Source organism: Cupressus sempervirens, chromosome 6, assembly GCF_028749045.1.
Source record: "Cupressus sempervirens isolate cs-2001-9-10 chromosome 6, ASM2874904v1, whole genome shotgun sequence".
Lineage (NCBI taxonomy): Eukaryota > Viridiplantae > Streptophyta > Pinopsida > Cupressales > Cupressaceae > Cupressus > Cupressus sempervirens.
In genome coordinates, this window is record NC_143123.1 from 201,976,883 (window position 1) to 202,001,006 (window position 24,124).

The following is a 24,124-nucleotide window of genomic DNA, read 5'->3' on the forward strand; positions in this document are numbered from 1 at the left end:
TGATTGCACTGATACATTAAGCATAGAGACTCAAGAAGACTAAGCTTGAAAGGAGGGCAAGCTGTCAAGAGTTGCAAAGCCTAAAAGCTAGGCAAATGAAGAAGAGCTGAATGGTGATCTAAAATCTACAAGTTGAGTTGTATTCTGTAATCAGGTCAAAATCCCTTATTGTTACTCTCTAGCAATTGTATTAGTTAGGGTAAAGGAAAATCCTATGGACTTAGGTTGGTCTAACAACCATTTGTAAATCCTTTAACAGGGTGGCATTCCAAGTGAATGTTCTAAAGTCTTCTAACCAGGCCCACTTCTAATAGGGTGGTTAGATCTTTTAACCAGGTCACCTTTAATAGTGTGTTGTAAGCCTTTAACACAACAGGCCTTTCATAGGGCATCAGTTCAGAAGAGTGAGAATTGAGTAGCATGTTACTAATAGTTTTTCCCAAATTGGGTTTCCACATAAATCACTGTGTTATGTGTTTATTTGCTTATGTTTCATGCTTGCATGTTGATATACAGTAACTTGTTGAATAGCAATGTTTAAGCTTGGATGAATGAATGGTTGAATGGGCTCACTACACTTGGTAAAAAGTTTGAATAGGACATGTTGGACCTTGAATAATTGATTCAATACCCCCCTCTTAGTTATTCTAAAGCATTTCTAACAATTAATTTGTGAGCATAAGAGAAATAACCGGAATACATGAGACACCAAGATTTAACGGGGAAACCCAATTTGGGAAAAACCACCAATGTAACTAGTTACTATTTTTCACTCTTATGAAGTGATCCATATTAGGAGCCAACTCTGTTAAAGGTTACAAAACACACTATTAGGTGTGACCTTCACCCTGTTAGGAGTGGCCTTGCAAGAGGTCTTAAAAAAAATCAATGGAATTGCCACCTTGTTAGAGGATTTACAATTGGTTGTTAAACCAACTCTATTAAGATATTTTAGATCACTGCTACAATGGTTAGAAAGTAACAATGAAATGACCTAATTGTGATGCAACTGAATTGTTGAATCCAGATCTTTGTTCTACTTAAAATTTGATCCTTCCTAATCAAATATTACTTTTTTGCTCTACAAGGATACTTGCTTATCCTTCAAGTTTGCTCCCTTTCTTTTCTTTTTCAATTTAATCAACACACTTGCACACACTTGAAAATCACAACTTGACCTTATATTTATATCATCCAGATTGTCAAGTCAGCTCATTACAAATTAGAGTGACCAATAATCATTACCATAGTTGGCTAGAACCAATACTTGAAATAGTTAAGCTTCATATGCCAAAATAACAAAATCCTTCATTAGCCAACCCTACTCGGTAAACACTGGTTCTGAGATGATTTCCTATGTTAACCAATAGAAGCTCGATTAACACTGTGGACTTGAAAAAATCCTTTAGTAACCGAGTGAACTTGATTAACACTAACTTTGTCCAACTTTCTTTTGTTAACCATGTGAACTCAATTAACACTATTTTTGCCATAATTCCCTTCGACGCCCAAGTGAGCTCAGTAGAAACTGTCTTCGCAAAGTAAACTTCAGGAACACTCGATAGATAAGGAAAACTATCTTGCTGACCAAGTGAGCTCGGTAAGCACTAACTGACAGCTGATATGACATTTGTGTGACATCAAAGACAACACACAATTAGACAATTGTATCCAACACCCTATTCTTGATATGTTTGGATTAAATAGGGATATGATTCCCTCAACTTTTAAAATGGTGTTAAGGCCTTTTAGTGCCAATAGGGAAGAACCTATAAAACATAACTAGGGTGATGCTTAGTATGCTTACATTTTATGGGTGCCTTCCACCCACACATTTTCTCCCAAAATATATTGCTTTAAGAGTTGGAATCATTGAGTTTATTTGGTTGCTAACTTAGGGATTACTTAGGCAATAAGAAGAAGAAGGGAACCCTTTTGCCTAGGTTATGGGAAATTCAAGATTTTACAATAGGAAAGAGTGCACTAGATCTCATGCATGATTTTTTGAGGCATTTCAAATTGACACATACTAAGACTAGGATGTGTGATCCTAAGGGCTTTTTGAAGAATTCTATAAAGGGAAGGGTAGCTCATACACTACCCAATTATAAGCCTCTCATAGAAGAAGAAATTTTGAGAAATTATCTAAGAGAGGATGCAGTGGTAGAAAGGAGGAGAAAATGAGATGATATTAAGTGAGTGGAAGCTAGATTGAGTGAGCTACTACTCCTAATTTTTTGGGTTTTCACTTGGATGAACCTTTCTTTAAGAGAATATAGACATTTTACAGGGATTATGAAGATATTATGGAGAAGATGTTTGAGGTGCCAGTTGGTTAAGAGATAAAGGTAAATCAAGAGGATTTGGATTCTAAGACACATTACCAAGGTGGACAAGGACCCATGGAAGTTGAAGAGGGATATAAATTTGAGTCATTTGAAAGGCCAAATAAAAGATAGAGAATTGTCCTTGTTCCAATAGAAATCAAACAAAGGATGAGTTAAGTAGTTGCAAAGTGGGACCCATATTTTACCACTATTAGAAGAAACCTAATTGAGACACAAATATCCAGTCGAGTTGTAGGGAGGCAAATTGAGATAGGATTATTCTTTCACTTAGGATGATGAATTAATCGAGTTTGAGGAGTTTAAAATTTTCTTGATTAAGATCAAACATAATGAGTAACATTGTCTTTTTCTCTAAGAGAGGATACAAATAATAAAAACATTTCAAATTGGTAAAAATACTCCAATCCTATGATCCTTTCAGTCAAACAATAATTGTAGAGGAGGCTAGAGATCTTGTGAAGAGGAGTGGAATGATTTTGCTCAATAGATGAGATTTATGATCTTCATTCATAATTGGTCAAATAAAAAGGTAGAAAGACCCTATGTCATAATCTGAGGTAGAGATAAGTGATATAAGGAGAGGATCTAGTTTTGACCCAAAGAGAAATACCTTAGCAATTCGGTCCTTAGCTCCTACAACCCAAAATCTCAACTAATGGATGTGCAAGACATAACAAAGGGTAGCAAATTGATATAGAGGTTTCAAGATACTAGCAGCATGAACATTTTAAGGAAAAGGACACTTAAAATAAGCTTGTTGAAGTTTACAAGAGTTTTGTCATGATATCTAAGGAATATGAGGGTTAATTGAGGAAAACCTATCATTGGAGGATATTATTGCAAAATTGAAGGAGGAGATAGAAAAGAAAAATGAGGTTTCTAATTCTATAGATATTGCAATACAAATAGAAAGGGATTATGCCCCTACTCCTTATGAGGGTGTAACATCTGAAAAAATAAATGAATGTGAGCAAAAATTACAATACAGTGAAATGGAGAAGAAATGTGCAAAGAGGGCCACATTACTCAGGATTTTGTAGCACATGATAGATGTTTTGGAAGATAAGTTATCATCTACTCATGGGGTGCATGTGGCATTGTAGAGTGTAAAAAAATTGCCAAGATGCGATTTCATTTTTGAATCCTTTATTCATGTAGTGGTCAAGTCAAAGATTATTCATTGAAAGGCTAAGAACTGCAATTTTATACAAGCCAAAATTACCAGACAAAATCACTAACCATTGGTCATTTAAATGCATTTTTCAATGGGAAGTTACAGATAATTAAGAGTAAGTTGCAAATTTTGTGAGTAGTTCCAATTCATTGATTCCCCGTATTTTTTATGAGTGAGTATTGAAGGAATGACAAAATGCATCCAAGGAGATATTTACATTGGAGGAATCAACTACATTGTTTATGATTTGCACATGGTTGAAGCAGATATGGTAAAATGTATTTCAAATACTGAGGTCATTACATATGCAAGGAAAATGACCAACCTAGGTGAGCTAGAGGTTGTTAAAGTTTTTGTTTGGCCCACGGATCGGAAGTTACAATTGTGGGATTTGTTCAATAGTTAGGGACAACTAACAAGATGAGGTGGACATAAAGACACTTAGACAATTGGTTTGATTTTATTTTGAGTTGATAGAGAAGGGAAATTACCATTTATAGAATATCTTGACTTTGCATGGACTTGTTACATATACATTTGCATAACAAATGTGGAGTTCTACCTAAAGAAGAAGTTATCACTTCTCTATCCATGACTATTTTGTGTCCATGTTTCTAACTACGATTTAGTATTTTTTTTGTATCCTCAAATGCCTTTTAGCTTGTTGCAATCTTGTTTCTATAAAGGAATTACAAGACCACTTAGGAAGGGTTGAGAAAATTTTGAAAGACAACAATAATATATTTTTTTATTGGTTAATCTAATACAAGTTTTACATTAGAGTTCTTGTAATTTTTGCACAAAATACAACATAAAGATTGTCTTAGGGTTGATTTTTTGGAGTAATCTTTTGAATCAATTTTGATTGTATGGAACCTTGAGAAAGGAAGTTTAATGAAAGCAATCATTTTTTAGATCTCTCATATGTTAACTATTTGAGTTGTGAATTTGTGTATTAATTTATTTTTTCCATTTATTCACTACATACTTTCATATGCATATGTATTATTCCAAAGCTTTGGTCAAAGATTAATTGAATTTCTAAAGAATAATTCATAATTTTCACAGAGTTAATATGTGGATTAACTAAGTAGGCCATGAATCTAATGTCAAATGATTGCAGTTGTAATGCATTTGCAAAAAATTTTCATTTATGATCTCAAGATTGTTCAAAAATTAAATCTATAGGTCATAGAAGATAAACCCAATGGATTAAGGCACTAGTCATTTTAGTAATAGATCTTACAATATTTTTTCATTCCCCCTAATTCTTTTAAAATCAATTCAAATGTCAAAGTTTAAATTCTTTTTTTATATTATTGTAATTTGTTCCATCTTAAGTTCCATTCAAATGTTTGAAGAGGGATAATTAGCCAATGTTTGTCTCAATAGTGAATGTCAAACTTTGAGATGAGAAATGTTTTTCTTTAGAATTCATTTTCATCAGGTTGTTGAAAATATTTTTAAGTGAATCCATGTCTACCAACCTTGGTCTCACAAAGCCAAAAGTGTAGAAGCATATTAGATCCTCATTAGTTGGTCAATCCCTTCAAATAATTTGAGGATTGGAGTTGGCTTTCTATTAAAAAAATTATTGTGAAGTGTATTGGTAGCCTATAGATCATAAACCTATCATTTTGAGAACCAATAGTGACTATAAAACACTTTACAGTAACTTATTATTTTTTCAAGTTAACCTACAAGGATTTCAAACTATTAAACACGTTTTAATAGTAACAACCAAACAAGAAGTTCAATTATTGTAAAAAAAATTGGTCTTGTTAATAACATCACACATAACACCACCCAAAATATAAAAAAAGGTTTGCATAATTATATTAAGACTACTTCCTTGCATTTCATTACGATTTACTTATAGTAGAATACATACATATATACCCATGACAAAAGAAACTATTGTGGTTTTCTTGAAGAGGAAGCGATAAGCTTCCAATCATCACATTTAAAAAAAAATTTAAAATCAATAATTACATTACAAAATAAAATTCATTAGCCATGGTTTCTTGCAAAATGATTTTAATTTTAGAACATCCCAAAAATGTAAAGATCCCAATTCTCAACCACATTTGCTATATGTTTTTCATAATCAATTGGATCCTTCTCAAAATCAATGAAAAGAGCTCACAGCTCTACCTTCTCATGTTCCTTTTCCAACACAATCATATCCTCCCCAGGATCAAAAGAAATATTTAGTGATTTTATTACAAGATTGTAAGGATATTTTTCTTCTCTACTTCTTCATTCTTAATTAAGTCAAGTTGAATGACTAAGCATGGATTCTTCATTCTCAATTAAGTCAAGTTGAATGACTAACCATTTGAGAAAATAACAAGTACATCTGCAAATATAAAGAATGTCTTACTACCAACTTTCTCTTACCATAAATATAGAGATACATGAGACATGAGACATTCATCCTGGGAAATGATCTTTTCAAGTTAACCACCTTTACGTGTCATTGAATTAACAATCTACTTTCTTCTACATAACATATTTGCAATTAATGTCATGTTGTTTAGTGTTGATTGTAATATTTTGAAAAACTTCACAATCAATTTTCCACCCATTTGATCGATCCTAAATTGTTGATTTTCCTATAATCAAATGCTTTTTGCCAAATATGTTACCCCTTCACTGTATTATAATACACACATTTCTTCTGTTTGTGAAATACCATCACATTACTATTTTAAAGGATTAATTTCATGGTATAATTTCAAATTGGATAACCACGAAATATCTTGACTATTTTTTCTACTACTTGGTACAATATGTTAACCACAATATATGATGAGGTAAGCTTGAGCTTGAGCAACAATATTGTGTCTGTTAAACACACCATCCACTAACCATCAATGTGAAATGACTAAATGCATTATATAGTAGCCTAATTGAATTGAATTTCTTCTCCAGTAAACCAATTAAAAAGAAGTAACGCACAAGTAACATACTAAAAGTAACCTTCCACAAATCCACACAATTATTTCTTAATAGTAATTGGTTATAACCAAAGGACCAATTTAAAAACAAAATTGCTTCAAATGCTCAGTATTTGTATTGATTCAAAATTTCAAAAAGAGTTCATGCTTCTATAGGCAAGTGGACAGTCTTGGTTTCCCTTTTATACAAAATCAAGGGAAGTAAAACAATTTTATTTTGTACATAATAAAAATATTTACTAACTAGGATATGATGGGAAATCCATTTATGTGAATGGTTGTGAAACACTCTAGCAATTCATCTTGAGGTACTTCTCCATTGGCATCATTGTGAACTTCCTGGACATATTCTCAAAGTTTTGCCTTCTCCTATTCTAACTCTAACTTGAAAATGTCACTCTAATATATAATGCAACTTTTACACGTCCCAAGCTAAAAAAAAAGGCTAGTTATTATATCAAGCTAATCTTGCTCAACTTTATTCATGTCTAGTTGGCACACCGACTATGGATCCTTGTTCCAAAAGTCATTTCCTATTGGAAGACCCATTTCTCTCAAAAAAAGAGGATATCTTCAAATATCACAACATTCATTACCTTAATTAAATTCTCATTTAACACAATGCAACTGAGCATCATTTAATTTATTACTTTGTATAAAATTAGACAAATCCTTTTAAAAACCCTAAATAATCCCACAAACTAAACTAATCCACAATGAAACATATCAACCTTAGATAAACATCCATATTTAGGTCTAGTTAAAGCCAAAATGAATTGAACATAAATTTTTATCCTTACTAAAAATTTGACACCATACTATTTTTCTATTTATCACCATTTCATTTTCCATCCTCTGATTTGTCATCACTCTACCCCAATTTATTGGCTTTCATATACAATTGTATTCCTTTCTAATCTACTTGCGCTCTTACATTCATTCTACTTAATAGGAAAACCCAATTTCTCTTAAGTATGGGGCACCTCTTGAAGAAAGCGGTGATATTGGAAATAAGCAAAATTGGTTGAAACTCTACTTGATGATTTAAAACTTCATACTCACTTCATTTTAGAATGCATATATAATTTTATCTCTATTTTCCAAAACAAGTTCCAATTCTTCAAGAAAATGTTGTTTAAAAAGGCTCCTACATTAATCTAGGATAGCCCTCTTATCCTTTCCTACATAAAGGATTGTAGCTAGAAGAAAACTATGATGTCACTAATTGTCTTTGGTCTATCGATAAGGAGAGAAAGTTCCTTATGAATGATTTTCATCACTACCCAAACAATGAGGAATTGTTTTTTTGAGTATGTAATTTAGTTGATGTTCAAAAATAAGTCCCCATAAGTTCATCTCCAGTTTACCATCTTTCATCCTAATAGGAACACTACTCACAAACTAGAGACCCAATGTGAAGAAGAACGGAAGGCTTGGGGAAATTAAATAAACCCATAATCCATGCATGTTTACTCAAACCCCCTTCAGTAAAAAATTGTAACGTAACTTTCTTCCTTCTCAAAGTGGCCAGAATTCAAACATGTAGTAGACTTGTTTCTTTAATGTTGAAATAAAACAAAAAAATATTAATGTGAATAATACTAACAAACCCCCATAAGGAAAAGTTGAAAATAAATGTTTGGCCCAAATGTGAAAATTATGAATTGGGAACACATGTGAGGACTCAACATCTATCAAAATCAAATAAAATACCTTTAATAACATGATACAATGAATTTAGAAGATGCCTCAAATTAGTGAAATCAAATAATATTTAGTAATATTGCAAAATGTGAACATGTGTGTACACTTATCAAATATTAAAATATTTGAACTCATGGGTAATATTACGAAACTGCCAAATGTGAAGGCTTGTCTGCATCAATAAATTAATATTTAGTAATACTTCAAGAATTGTGAAATGTGAACGTGTGTGTACATTTATCAATTAAAACATCTTTTAACTCCAAATATTAGGAAACTTCCAAATGTGAGAGCATGTATACATCAATCAAATAAAAAATGTTTCATCTCATATTATATTACATAAGGTGTGAGTGTACCTTTGGAGAAAAGTACAAGTGAGGAAGACTAGAGTCCCATCAAAGTACACTAGCATCACATCAACTTATTTGTTTAAAATTTGATCTGTATTAACATCATTGGCTTGGCTTAAGGTTTAATCAACTGGAATTAAATTTGATTTGTATTAATATCGTTAGCTTGGCTTAAGGTCTGGTCAATTAGAATTAAATTTGATCTATATTAACAACACTAGCTTGACATAAGGTCTGATCAATTGGAATTAAATTTGGTTCATATTAACATCACTAGCTTGGCTTAAGGTATGATCAATTGGAATTATTACTATTAATTTAGATGTCAAAACTTAATAAATACAAAAATTAAAATATTGGCCTTAACAATTTACTCAATTACAAACTTAATGTTTTTTTGGCTATAATTTTTTTAAACTTTCAATTGGAAAACAAGTAAAATTGATTGTGACAAATACAACATAGATTATTTTCCATTAGAAAAATGCTAACCAACTTCTTCGTTTGCACAACCAAACATTTTCATTCTATTGGGTCATGAGTACCTTGTAGCAAAAGGTTGCAATAGATGAAATGTGAATTTTTTCGTCCCTCTTGTTAGCATGTTGTCTAGAATCAGACATGTTTTTAGAAGAAAGGTGGCTCGTTACCTCTTGTATTTTTGAAGAATGGAGAGTTATCCTGGAGGATATCTTGTTCAAGGCATAATTGGGAATTGATTTGTTGGCTCACGATGAAGACTGACTCCATATTGGTGAAGGACAAGGGAATCCCTCTAGCTCTATACAACCTTTTCTTCTTTGGAGTGTGCATGAGAATCCTATAATGCATAAGGAAGCTACATGTAAAGGCCTTGGTGCCATTAAGGATTTCCTCTACCTCTACCCAAAACTAAGAGAAAAGTGTGAACAAGGTCATCCAAAGGAAAGATAAAAGAAAAATTTGATGTATGGGGTGAGCTAGTGGGTTTTTTCTTTGAAATCTTGATAATGATGTTAAATTTTTTTTAATGTTATGTAAAATTTGTACTATTATGTTTATTATGTTGGACCTCACTGGTACTAGAGGAGGGGGGAGGGGGGGGGGGAGTAAATCAGTACTGACTTTGAAACTAGTTAACTTCTTTCCAAATAAATTGAATAACACCAACTTAACTAATAACACAATAATAAGTGCAATAAAATAAAAACATGTGAACTCATACACAAAAGAACTCATTAACAAACACATAAATTTATACTTGGAAACCCTTGATGAGAGGATGAAGACCATGGTGGGGATAATGTACCCACTAGCCTTTTACTGCAGATAAAAGGCTACCTAGTTAAGAGCTCCAACTATTCCTTCTAAGAACACATTCAACTAGAAATGTTTACAACCTGTTAGGATTGCAATCAACCAATTAAGGATACATTGTTAAAGGGTTTTAGCACTCCATTTGAGAGGCACTTGATTAGAGGATTTATAATATGCTTACCATTGAAGCATACCTAGTTAAGAGCTTACACAATAATTACAATGATTAGGAAGAAATTAAAATGTTGACCTAAAATAAGTGGCACATCTTGTCTGATAGATTTCTAGTGTTTATACAAAATACATCTTGATCTTCTCTTTCCTTGTAGACATTCTTTGTGATGTCTTCTATATCACCTTATTCCTTCTCTACCTTGCCCTACTTGTAGTGCACCAAACTATGTTGTCTTGTTGTTTACCTTTTCTCTTGCATAGCAACTATTGTTGTATTCAATCTCATTCTTCTTGTTTTACTTCTTCTTCTGCTTCCACACACACTCAAATATACACATAATAAAGCTTTCAAACATTATATCTTCTTCCTTTTCTGGTGAAACCCTAAAATAGAATCTTGCTCAAAATAGTGAATTCAAAAGTTGAATTGTATTGAGTGTTTCGTGAACAACCCATGCCACCTACGTCATGGGGTTTAGATTGGTAGCCCTGCCAGTTTGTGATAGGTCTAGCATCAACTACTTTATCCTTTCTTCTTTCTGTCATTTCATTAGAATGATAATCCCATCACGATGTTGACCATATCCACTCTTGCCTTGTCATAATGATGACTCATCATGCTAACTACAACTTCGTTGTCATATCTTCATCTTTGTGAAAACTTGCATAGATGCCTACCAGTAGCTATGAGAGGTTATAATTCACTTTTTCTGGTTTCCAATCAATGAAAACACTTTGTTATCTAGGATACTTATAACATTGATTGTCTTTCATAATGCCAATGAAACTTGTAAGATAAACAATATCCCCCTTTGGTATTGATGGAAAAACTTATGATACTTCTTGATTTTATCACCTTAGTGCTTAAGCTATAAGACTGGTAGAATCTTCATCGATAAATGGACTTAACCAAAAATATTTACTTTTCCTTACCACTATCATTTTGACTCTCTCTATCCCTATTCCTCGCTTCTTTCTTTGATATTTCTTCTCTATATCTCCCCCTTGCTCCTTTATATCTCTTCTTTCTATATCCCCCTTTGAATAATTTCTCTTTTTTGTATCTTTATGTCCCCTTTGCATATCATCTTGCATATCGTTGCATATCAAGGTATTCATCTCTATCTCTAATCTTTATCTTCATCTCCCCCTTTGTCATCAATGGAAAAGGGCCATAAAAGGTTTAGTTAGCTTATCTTTGCAGCATCCAAGTATGCTTGCCAAGAGCATTGAAGGTTTCTTAGAGATAGTATAAAGGATTTGGATCTCTGCTAGCCTATTCTCTATTTTCTCTACAGTATACATGGGGTTGGTGGATAGGAGTTTCTCTAATGCCTTACATGTTATTGGATGATTCCTATCAATGGGGAAAGGAATCATTGTACTTTAGAAAGGGTGAATATTCTCTTATGTTCCTCTATCTGGATCCTCTTGACTATGTGTAGCTTTTCCTCTAGTTGACTATTATACTCGGTTGTAGAACTCATGATGAATCCAAATGAGTTTTGTGTATCATGTAGTTGTTCACATGCTTTCTTCAATGTACTTTCCAAATATACCATGTAGCTTTGGGGATAAGATTATTTTCTATACAGTATGTGAAATACCCTTTAGTAGATTCACCATTTTGTCCTTTGTGACTATAAGATCCTTTGTGTGATGTTTAATTAGCTTTGATAGAATCACCTTTTGTGTCTTGTTTAGATCTACAGTCTTAATGAGTTGTGTAGGTTAGTTTATAAGATCTGCATCTTTGTCATAATTGGCATCAATGCCCAATGTATTTATCACTTCTCATAACTTGATGAGAATTTGTGCTTGATGTTGTTTCTTGCTAGACTTCTTTAACTCTTTGAATTGTTCAACTAGTTCAAAATATTGGTTGAGTTCTTCATTGCTCATTTCTTGTAGTATTTCAACATTCATGTCTAATTCTACCTTAACTTTGAGAAGGTCTCTTTCTACTTGAGTATCTTTCTCAAATAGCACTCCTTCATCTTCTAAACTTGATGATGATGAGAATGAAGATGGTATCCTTCTCCTCCTTTTATTTTTCTCCTTGTCTTGTTTGGTAGCATCCCTTCCCATTTGGTGTTTCCTTTTAGTGGATCTAAACTTTAGTGAGCTTCAGGATTTCTGAGTAGTGTCATGTATCATCCTTGACATGTTAGGAGTAGCCTATTTAACCAATTGGTTGGATTCCTATTGTATAACTTATTGTACAAGTTCCTATTGAATTAATTTTGTTTTACCCCTTTTTGGGCTCATCTTATCTTTTATAGTACTATCTCCCTGAGATGTCAACTCATTTGCCACATATTTTGACGCAAGAGCATCCTAGGCTTTCTTGCAATCTTGCATGTTGGAGGGATTTTAGTTTCTATTTGGGGTCTTGGTCACCAACGAAATGGTGCTTGGTCATTGTTGGAAATAGTCTATGCCTGGGAGCTCAGCATACTTTGGGAGCTTGGCATACACTATGGAGCCTGACATGGTCTTGGAGCTTGGCATGGTATTGGAGCTCGGCATGGTCTGGGAGCTCGGCATGCTTGTGGATTTACTGGTGCTCGGCTTGGTTTTACTGACACTCAACTTGGTCTTGGTTCTTGTTGGTGTCAAGTTATCTGTGAGCAGACTTTTGACATTTAATTTATGTATGGACATTTAATTTTTGTTGTAGTTGACTTGTGGCTCAACATATATTTAATTTAAGGGATAAAATTTAGTTTGTAATGAACTAGGTTGACTTGTGACTTGATTGGGTATAAGTAAGGGTTTTTGTGGAGTCTTTAGGTAGCATTGTGATCATCCATCTTGGAAAAAAGGATGTGAAATTCGAAGAGCTCGTAGTTGCGGCCTGAGAACCATAGGTTTGTTTGGTGGACCTAAGGGTACAAGTGTGGATTCTTCTTATTGTTCTCCAGTTGTAGATCTGGACTAGCTAGGATTGGGTTTGTAAGTGGATCTTGTTGGATCTTGTAGAATTCATATTATAATTTTTTTTTGTATTTGTCCCTAACCTAGAATGCCTTATACCCATGAATATTGTATGTAATCAGTTACATCTATGAATAAAGAGTTGTGATTTGGTATTAGATCTTGCATTTTTCTACTTTGTTTTGTTGTTTCCACTATGCAGTTATTTGCTAGGGGTTAGGAAATCTCCTTTGGGGATTCTCCTACCTTGCACTATGTCATATTTGTCCACTTCTACCATAGCTCTTGTTGACAAGTCTATTTCTGCTTGTTGATTTTCTACACGTGGACTTGGTTGAGTAACACTTTTATCCTTTTTTACCTCTTGTTGTGTTGTATATGACCTATCTGTACTATTAGCTACATGTGGAAATTGAGTTTACTTGTGAACCTTAGTTTTTTTTGGTGTAACTAGGCTAGATCACAGTGTAGTCAATTCAAGTGATTTCTCCTTTTCTTGCATTATTCCATAGTGAGCAGGCTCATATTCAACTCTAATTGGTGATGTAAGAGTGTTGAAGTCAATAGGTGTCTCTAGGAGTTCTTCCATGTATCCCTCTTCTTCAATATCTCTATTGTGGCCAATGAACTTGATTTTATTCTTCTTCCCCTTTCCTTTTGGATCTATTAGAGCTTTGGATTGCTCACCTTTCTTTTGTGTACATATGATCTCTATTTTCCCAGTTATACTCTTGTAGCTCCCACCCTATTTTTCTTTCAATTATATTGACCAATACTTTTAGGACAATTTTTTTGTTATGTTATTTGATGTAGTGGTACTTGGTTACCTATTTGGTTGATACTATCTTCATGATTTGATTATATATTTGATGAGCTACTTCACACTTCAGATATTTCTTGTGTTATTGTGATTCATGGTTATTGATGTGATGATGTTTAAATAGTTTGATGTAATGATTATACTTAGATTCATGATAATGTTTATATGGATTATGGATACTTAACCCATACTTGCATCTGTATGGTGTACATGTCTATTTTTATTTACGATTGATGTATCTGATATGGTTGAGAAAGGGAGTCATAGTCACCTACAAGTTGGGATCTACACAATGTACCACTCCCCACCATTGCATGTTTTATTTTTATGCATATATATAGATATAGATATATGTGTTTGTGTGTACATTCTCAAATTTTATGCAGGTTGCAGGTACCATGTATCAACTTCTCTAAATTGCCAGGATGAGTGTGCCCAATCGTAGTATCTCAATGGTAAAAGAGGGGAGATAGTTTTAAAGTCCAAATCCCAATCCCAAGTCTATTTTATCCTATGGTGAAGGACAAGTACATGTTTACTCTACCCTTCCAAATTCATCAAGGTGTCATGAATTTGACAACTTAAACCTTGAGTTTGATTTTTTTTATGCTTGCATGGTTGTCGAGTTTCTTTTGAGTATATGATCTACTTTGTTGTTTCAAGTGTAACTAGACGACCAAGAGAACTAATTAAATAAATTATTTAATGGAAAACTTTAGGGAGGAAAAAATTATTATAGTACATTTAATTAAGAATTAATTAAATAAAGGGATTAAAATTAAAATACTTAATTAAAAGCATTAATTATGCATAGGTACATGATCATGTTTTATGCAGGTTGTAGGCATCGAGCATCGACTTCCTTGAATTGCTAGGATGAGTGCCCTATCACAATATCTCAATGGTAAAAGAGGGGAGATAGTTTTCAAGTCCAAATCCCAACCCCAAGCCTATTTACTCCTATGGTAAAAGACAAGTACATGTTTAATCTACCCTTTTGAATTTGTCAAGGTGATGTGAATTTGAGAACCTAAACCTCAAGTTTGATTTTTGTATGCTTTCTTGGTTGTCGAGTTTCTTTTGAGTATGTGGTCTACTTTGTGGTTTCAAGTGTAACTACATGACCAAGAGAATTAAATAAATAAATAATTTAATGGAAAATTTTAAGGAGGAAAACTATTATTATATTACATTTAATTTATTGAGAATTAATTAAATAAAGGGGTTAAAATTAAAAGATTTAATTAAAAGTCTAACCTAGGAACTATTAGCAACTAATTTTTTTTGCTAAAGCTAAACTTGGCGTAATTGTAATTATTTAATTTGATATTATGATAAATTTAGAAGTTGAATTTAAATAATGAGAATTAAATATTATTTGGAATTGGAGTTAAAATAATAATATTTTTCTCTAAAAGTGTCTTATTAAATTAAAACAAATGGAATATAATAATAAAATATTATTTTATTAAAAGGGCACTAAGTGTGCATGAAATATTTAATTAAAAAATAATAATAATAAGAAAATAAACAAAGTGAGAGGCCATTTGGAAAACAAAAACCCTAACTAGGGCTAGAGGCCTTCATTAAGGAATTTGAGGTCATTTCTCCATGCACAAGGTTGGAGGAGCAACTTGAGAATTGATAGGCGAGAATTTCTCTAGGGGCTTTTAGAGACAAAAAAATTTTAGAGCACAAGGAATCACCAAATTGTTAGCATCAGATTGAGGTAGGGTTTTGTAGAAATCTTTTTTAGAAAATCTCTCAAAACTTAAGTCTTCTTCATGCTTGCAAGAATGGGATTTTACGGTGGTATAACTGTGAAAATTTACATGATATTGTTGTCATTGATCTAGTTGAAGAATTGAAAACCTTGTTTGGATGAATTGATTGCTCTTTGTTTGGAAAAAATTGTGAAAACAAGAAATTGAAACCCTCATTAGAAAATTTGAATTTAGAAAATAAAATTGGGTAGGGTTTGAATATCAGGTAAACATTGTTGTTTAAAATTTGATTGGTTACATTTTAATTGTCTATCAAATATATGATAATTTTTTATTTTTTTTTAAATACTGATACACACCACAATAATAAATTTATTACTCTGGTGGTAATTCATATTTGTACCACTAATTTAAATTGATTTTTTTACACTTTATGCTTTGCTTTATTAAAAAAATATAAACAATTTTTTTTGGAGGGCAAGCGACCACCCCCACTCCCCAGCCCAATTGCCAAAGGCAGCACTAGTTTGCCCAAGGCAGTTGTGGCTATCTTCAATGGTAGCAAATCCCTAGAAAGGGATTTTTACAAAAAAAATAAAATAAATTTTATTCTTTAAAAAAATGAAAAATGTTTTCCCATTAACATATTTTTAGATGTATTATTTTAAAAAATTCTTTATTGTAATTCAAGTTTAGTGTAGTTTCAATTATATTCTAATTATAATTAAAAGTATTAAATTTAGTTGTTAATAAATTAAATATAATAAAAAAAAATTATGTAATGATGTAATAAAGTAATTTCTAATGTAAAATATAATAATTATTATGTTGTAATAAATGCATAGTTTATATGGAGAACTTGGACACTTAAACTATGGAAACGAGACTTATATCTTGATCAAACTAAACTTGGAAACTATATTACATTTAGGAAACTATGAAAACAAAAAACTTCATTTTTTACTCAACTCAAGCTTTATGAAACTATATCAAAAACTACATGGCTAGAAAACTACACATGTTTAAATCTCTTTATGATGTCGTGTTTTTGTCTTGTGATGGGTTTTGGAGAATCCTTATAGTTGGCCAAACAAGTATGTTTACAAAGGTGAGGAGTTGAATTTTGTCTTCTAGTGACTTATGTCCAAATTCTTTTTACATGTGCGTTATGTGTTGAGACTCGGTTCTTTATATTAGTTCATGACTTGTGAATTTTCTTGATATTATCTTTGAGATTTCGATCTATGATCTATTTGTGATTCAAGTTGCTCATATAGAACTAATAAGATTATAATGATTTTATGAGATGTCAGAGCCCTAAATAGGCTGTCAGGGTAACTCATTGCAAGTAGTCTTAATAAATGATAACATTCTCATTAATGGGATTAAAATGAATTAACAAGAGTCTGTTTGATACCTCACCCATGCCTCAAGTGCTAGTACAGGCTAGGATGGGAGTGGAGAGGGTGCTTGGTTGCAACCTTGCTTCATCAGTATACCTTGTTTGCAAGAAAGTATATTAATGCCACATAGAGTCACTAGGGGGGTGGGGTCATGAGAGACTGCCAAGGTAACCTTAAATTTGACTCATGTGATGACACTTACCCATATGCATATTAGGTTTCCTATGTGTCTTTTCGCCTCTGGGATTAGATTTACCTTGTGTACTTAGTACCTTTGAGATAGAATGCTTCTACAATCTTGAGACTTAGATTCTTGTTGTGGCTTTTGGATTGTTATCCATTTAGGACTTAGGGTTATCTCCTTAGTACGATGGGAGTGGGTCAACTTAGATTCAACAAGGTTGAGTAGTAGTGATTCTTTTTCCATTAAGATTTGATAGCTGGACACCGATGTTCGATGTACCTTTGTTGTAGATATTCCATTCTTTCTACCTGATAATCTATGTAGTATGTTCATACTATGACATTTTGTACTTTAGTTGTTGAGATCCTATGGGATGATGTGTCTTATCATGATGTATATTATTTTAGCATTTCATACCCTGCGACATATGTAGTGGATGAGTATGCACCCTTTTGTACTATTATATTCATTTGTGAGACTTTATACACGTGGTTATTCCTATGACATGGACTTGTTTAATTATTATTTTTTTAACTTAATAAAACTTATATATGTGATTCGACATTAAGGAACCCTTGAGATATGTAAGTGTATTACTTTTCTTATGTATGTATTTATGTGATGTGTATTTGAGTTATGGCTTTTGCATTATTATCTCTTTTATGTCTTAGTCCTTCAAAAAAAATTGTTTAACAAACTTATCTTGGGTTCCCAAGCAAGGCATTACATCTAGCATCAAAGCCAAAGTTTCTACAATGGGAATTCTAAGCATATTGTGTGCCCACTAGATGACAAGTAGATGACTTGCAACTAAACTTGAAAAAACAACATCAACACTTAAAAACTTGAAAATAATAGGAGACAATTTGAACAACAAACTTATCAAAAACAAAATATAGAAAAATGGTAAAATTAGAAGAACTTATAACCTTTATTTTCAAAACAAATGTTGATGTGATTTTTCTTTATGATGCCATGTCTTTGTTTGATTTTAGTATGTTGTTGCTTTCACTTGGATTTTGTAGGAGGATAGTGACCAAGACTACATCACCTATGAGGGGACATAGCTTTGGCTAAGGTAGAGGTCAAGGAAGGGGCATGCATACTAGCTATCATACAACTGATCATGAGAGTCTTGTTCAAGAGGAGAACATAGAGGATAACAATGCAAAGAAACATGTTAACTTGTAGAAGGTCAACACTAGGAAAATATTGAAAATAATCTTAGAGTGCCTACCCCCTTAGAAGGCCATCGATTAGGAGGAATCACATCACTCTAGGAATGATGAGAGACAAATATCCTAGAGGTCTCAGAGAAATTATTCTAACTATAGGTGAAGGTTTATCTAGGCTTTCACAGGAGAAGGCATTAGTTATAATGTGAAGATTTGGTTGACTAGTTTGGATTGATACTTTACAATGCAAGACTTTGAATCCAATGTAAACAAAGGTATGCCATTACCCACTTGGGTATATTTTAGGCCAATTGGTGGAAAATAGAGGAAAAGAAACTCAGAGTGGACATGCAGATTGTTACATGGGATTTGTTCTTTGAAAACTTCTGTGATCAATTTTTACTTGAGCAATGGCACCATTAAAGGGTAGATGAGTTTCATAATCTGAGATAGTATACCACAACTGTGGTGGATCATGAGCACAAGTTCTTTGAGCTCATTCCATATGGAGGGATCGGCTACAATTCACAATTGATGGTACAACACTTTATTCATGGACTAAACAACCATATCATTGGGGAGTGTGAAGGTATTCTATCCTAAGACCCTTAAAGATGTGCTTCAGTAGGCTATTCTTATGGAGCAGAATGTCACTCTTGGACATGGCAATTTTGTGCGAGCACCTACTAGTGGACATGCATCCTCAGGGTTTAGGGGCACACAAAACCAAGGAGAAGGTAGTAACAGGGAGCCTTCTTTTTGTAAGGGAAATTAGGGGTATTAAAAAAGACATTAGTAGACTAGAAATTTTCAGATGGCTCAGAGTGATGGTGGCAGTTCCAACTCTTAGGACTTCAGTAACTCTTAGTCCAATAAGCACAATCACTATAATCAGTTATTATAGAATACCCACTCTTTTTCTATTAAGGGTAGCCACCAACAATCTAGTGTGCCTCTAGTTGGTAGAGGTTCAGGTAGATGTATAAGATGTTTCTCATGTGGATAGTTTGGGCACATTACAACTAATATCCCACAATGTACTACACAGTATTTTAGATAGAAACTTGTAACTTTTGAGGCGATAGTGGGTGATACAGGGAGATCACATAGAGTCTTTACAATAGTATACCACCATTAGATGAATCATTAGGGTACCACTTTTGAGACTATAGGAGATATTAGAGGTATGCCTCTTTCTAATTTCTTTGATTCTAGCGCTATAGACTCTTTGATATGACCTTCTATAATAGTCAAGTGCAAGGTTCCAGTGGTTAAGCAAGATTGAGGTTGGCAAGTGGAATTAGCTTCAAGAGCCAAGGTAGCCACAAATTCTCTAGTACATAAATGTGGGTTGGACCTAGGAGGGTTCACTACTACAGTAGATCTTAGAGTCATTCCCCTTGGATCTTATGATGTGGTGTTGGATATGAATTGGTTAGGGGTTCATGGAGCTAGCATTGATTATAAGAGAAAGATTATTAAGTACAAGGATGATAAGGGTAAGGATACAAAGATTGTAGACATCTAGAGACCCATATCCCTTTATATGATTTATGTGATGTATCTTAGGTAGAGCACCTAAAAGGGATGTCAGGTGTTCACCATTACGATGAACAAATTGGAGGAGGAAGAGGAACCTAAGGGTAAGACTCTAGATTACCCCATATTATAGGAGTTTATTGATGTCTTTCCTAGTGAGATTCTAGGTATGTCACTGAAGAGAGACATTAATTTTTACGTTGATATCATTCCAGGAGCATAGCCCATATCTAAAACCCCTTACAGGATGACTACTCAGGAGTTGGATGATTTGTGACTATAGCTAGAGGACCTCTTAGCTAAAGGTTGCATTAGATTGAGTGTTTCTCCATGGGGAATGTATGTGCTCTTTGTGAAGAAGAAGGATGGATCATTACACTTGTGTATTGAATACAAATAGTTAAACAAGGTAACAATTAAGAATAGATACCCCTTGCTAAGGATCGATGATTTATTTGACCAGAATAAGGGAGCCAAGGCATTCTTTAAAATTGATCTTAAGTCAGGGTACCATCAACCATGCATTCACAATGTATATATCCATAAGACAAATTTTCACACTCAATATGGTCACTACGAGTTTATAGTAGTTCTATTTGGTTTGATGAATACTCCATCAATATTCATGTGCTTGATGAATGGAGTATTTTGTGCTTACCTTGATTGATTTGTGCTCGTGCTCTTGGATAATATATTAATTTATTCCAAATCTCAAGAGGAACATGAGGAGCATATTTGGTTAGTCCTACGGTACCTTAGAGACAAATAAAGTGTATGTCAATGTGACAATGTGTGATTTCTTCCAATCTAAGGTACAATATTTGGGGCATATTATTTCAAGAGATGGTCTTTTGGTGGATTTTGCAAACATCCAAGATATAGTGGATTGGCCTGCACTTCTAAGATTTTTAGTTTCATGGGTTTAAAGGTTTTTAGGTGTCTACAGGTACTACTACATATTCATTCATAACTTTCTAGAGTTGCATATCCTATCACTTCTCTCTAAAAAAAGGGGAAGAAGTTCATTTGGATGGAGAAATGCAAAGAGGCCTTCCAAAGACTCAAGGAGATTTTGACTAGTGCACCTATTCTAGCAGTACCTAATCTAGAAGGTGATTCTAGGTGTGCACTAATGCTTCAATAGAAGGGATTGGGGTAGTCCTCATGTAAGAAGGATGGGTGACTATCTATGAGTCATGTAAGCTCAAGGATCATGAGTTGAACTATCCCACTCACAATCTTGAGTTAGTCATAATTGTTCATGCCTTAGTGAGATGGAGACACTTCTTGTTGGGGCATCATTTTGAACTTCATATCAATCATCATAGTTTACAATATATCTTCACACAACCCAACCTGAATGCTAGACAAAGACATTGGATGTAGTTTTTGTGTGAGTATGAGTTTGAGGTGAGGTACGTTCAAGGAAAGGAGAACATGGTAGCTGATGCTTTGAGTCACAAGAGACATGGGATATCACTATTGACTCTTAATGTCAATTTGAGGAGTTGTATACTTTAGGCACTTACTACAGATACATGGTATCATGAAGCGAGTGTAGATACTAACTCAAGTAGACCTTTGGAGGGAAGAGTTTCAAGCTATGTGTTGGAGTTAGATGGCCTTTTTCATAATTAGGGAGGATTTAAGTACCACCACTAGATAATATTTGTACATTAAGGATCATCATGCAGCTTACTCGGCACACCCAAGTGTCAAGAAGATGCATGTGGACTTGCAATAGTTGTATTCTTTGGTCAGGATGAAGTGTGATATCATTGATTTTGTGGCTAGATGTCTTGAGTGCGAGAGGGTTTAGGTAGAACATCAACATCTTGTAGGGCTTATCTAGCCTAATCTCATTCCTTCATGGAAGTAGGATATTATCTCTATGGACTTCAACATGGGATTACCTATGAATCCTTGTTGACATGATGCTATCATGATCACCATTGATTATTTGATTAAGGTGGCCTACTTTTCATTGATGAAGTCATCCTACACAATGACTTCAGTAGCCAAAGTATTTATGCACAACATTGTGATATTACATGGTATTCCTTGAAAGATAATTTTAGATACATATCCTCTAATTACAACCACATTGTGGATTTCATTGCAACATGATCTTGGAGCACAATTAAATTTTAGCTCAGCTGTCACCCAAAGACAGATGGTTAGACAAAGAGAGTGAATTAGGTTCTAAAGGATATGTTGAGTATGTATGTCATGGACCAAAAAACTCTTTGTTAGGATTACCTATACCTAGTTAATTTTTTATATAACAATGATTATCACAATTTGATTGGGATAACATTTTGAGGCATTAAATGGTTGTAATTGTCATACACCTTTGAGTTGTGTTAGCCTAGAGGATTACATCTTGTTGTGTCCTGAGATGCTTCACAATATGGAGCAATAGGTAATTCACATCTGTGAGCATGTGTGTATAGTACATGATAGATAAAAGAAGTATGCAGATGCTCACATGACACATAAGCAGTTTGTAGTGGGAGATAAGGTATTCTTAAGGGTGCATTCACATAAGAGTTTGATTTGTTATGGAAAGGGTTCGAAGCTAGCAACTTAGTTTGTGGGTCCATTTCAGATTCTTGAGAGGATAGGTCCAGTTGGTGACCATCTTGTGTTGTCATCCAGCTTGGTTTGTATTCATGATGTTTTCAATGTTTATGTACTTAGACAGTATATTCCTGATGTGGTACATATTCTTGATTGGAATACATTACAGGTAGAGGGCAAGCAATTGCCTTTGGAGCCTATGCACATTTTGAAATAACAGAAGTTGACCTTCAACAGTTAGACCATAGAGAAGGTAAGGGTCTAATGAGACCCTACTTATGAGTCATCTGCTACTTGGGAGGATGTTTTTAGATTATAGGAGTTATATCCCTACTTGTTTGTAGGCTTCTAGGAGTAAGCCTAATTTTAGGGGGGAGGATGTAGTTCCTACCCTATTTTGCTTTTAATTATATTGACGAACATTCTTAGGCTAATTTTTATGTTGTGTTATTTGGTGTAGTAGAATTTGGTTACCTGGTTGATTGATACTATCTTCATGATTTGATTATATATTTAATGAGCTACTTTGTACTTGAGATATTTCCTGTGTTATTGTCATTCATGTTTATTCATGTGATGATGTTTATGTTCTTTGATCAATGATTACAATCATATTCATTATGACATTTATATGGATTATGGATACTTACCCCATACTTGCATGTGTATAGTGTACATGCCTATTTTTATTTATGATTAGTGCATCTAATGTAGTTGAGAGAGGGAGTTGTAGTCACTTGCGAGTCAAGATCTACATGATGTATTACTCCCTTCCATTGCCTATTTAGTTTACACACGCATGCTCGCACACACACACACACACACACACACACACACACACACACACATGTACATGCTCAAATTTTATGCAAGCTTCAAGTACTAGGCATCGACTTCCCTAAATTGTTAGGACGAACATGCCCTATCGCAATATCTCAATGGTAAAAGAGGGGAGATAGCTTTCAAGTCCAAATCGCAATGTGTGCCTATTTTTTTGTATTTCAAAGGACAATTATTTGTTTACTCTACCATTTAGAATTTGTTAAGGTGACTTGAATTCAAGAACTTAAACCTTGAGTTTGATTTTCTTATACTTGCTTGATTGTCGAGTTTCTTTTGAGTATGTGGTCTACTTTGTGATTTCAAGTGTAACTAGACGACCAAGAGAATTAATTAAATAAATAATTTGATTGAAAATTTTAGGGAGGAAAAACATTATTATATTTCATTTAATTAATTGAGAACCAATTAAATAAAGGGGTTAAAAATAAAAGACTTAATTAAAAGTCTAACCTGGGAACTATTAACAATTAAAAAAATTGCTAAAGCTAAACTTGGCATAATTGTAATTATTTAATTTGATATTATTATAAATTTAGAAGTTATTTTTAAATAACAAGAATACAAAAAAATTTGGAGTTAAAATAATAATATTATTCTCTAAAAGCATCTTGCTAAACTAAAACAAATAGAAATTATAAAATAATATATTTATGTATTAAAAGGGCTCTAAGTGTACATGCAATATTTAATTATAATAAAATAAATAAAGTAAGAGGCCATTTGGAAAACAAAAGGAATTATTGAGAGCGCAACGAATCACTAGATTGTTAGCATCACATTAAGGAAGGGTTTTGTAGAAATTCATTTTAGAAAATCTCTCAAAACTTCTATTTTTTTCGTGCCTACAAGAATGAGATTTTACAGTGTTAGATCTGTGAAAATTTACATGATATTGATGTCATTGATCTAA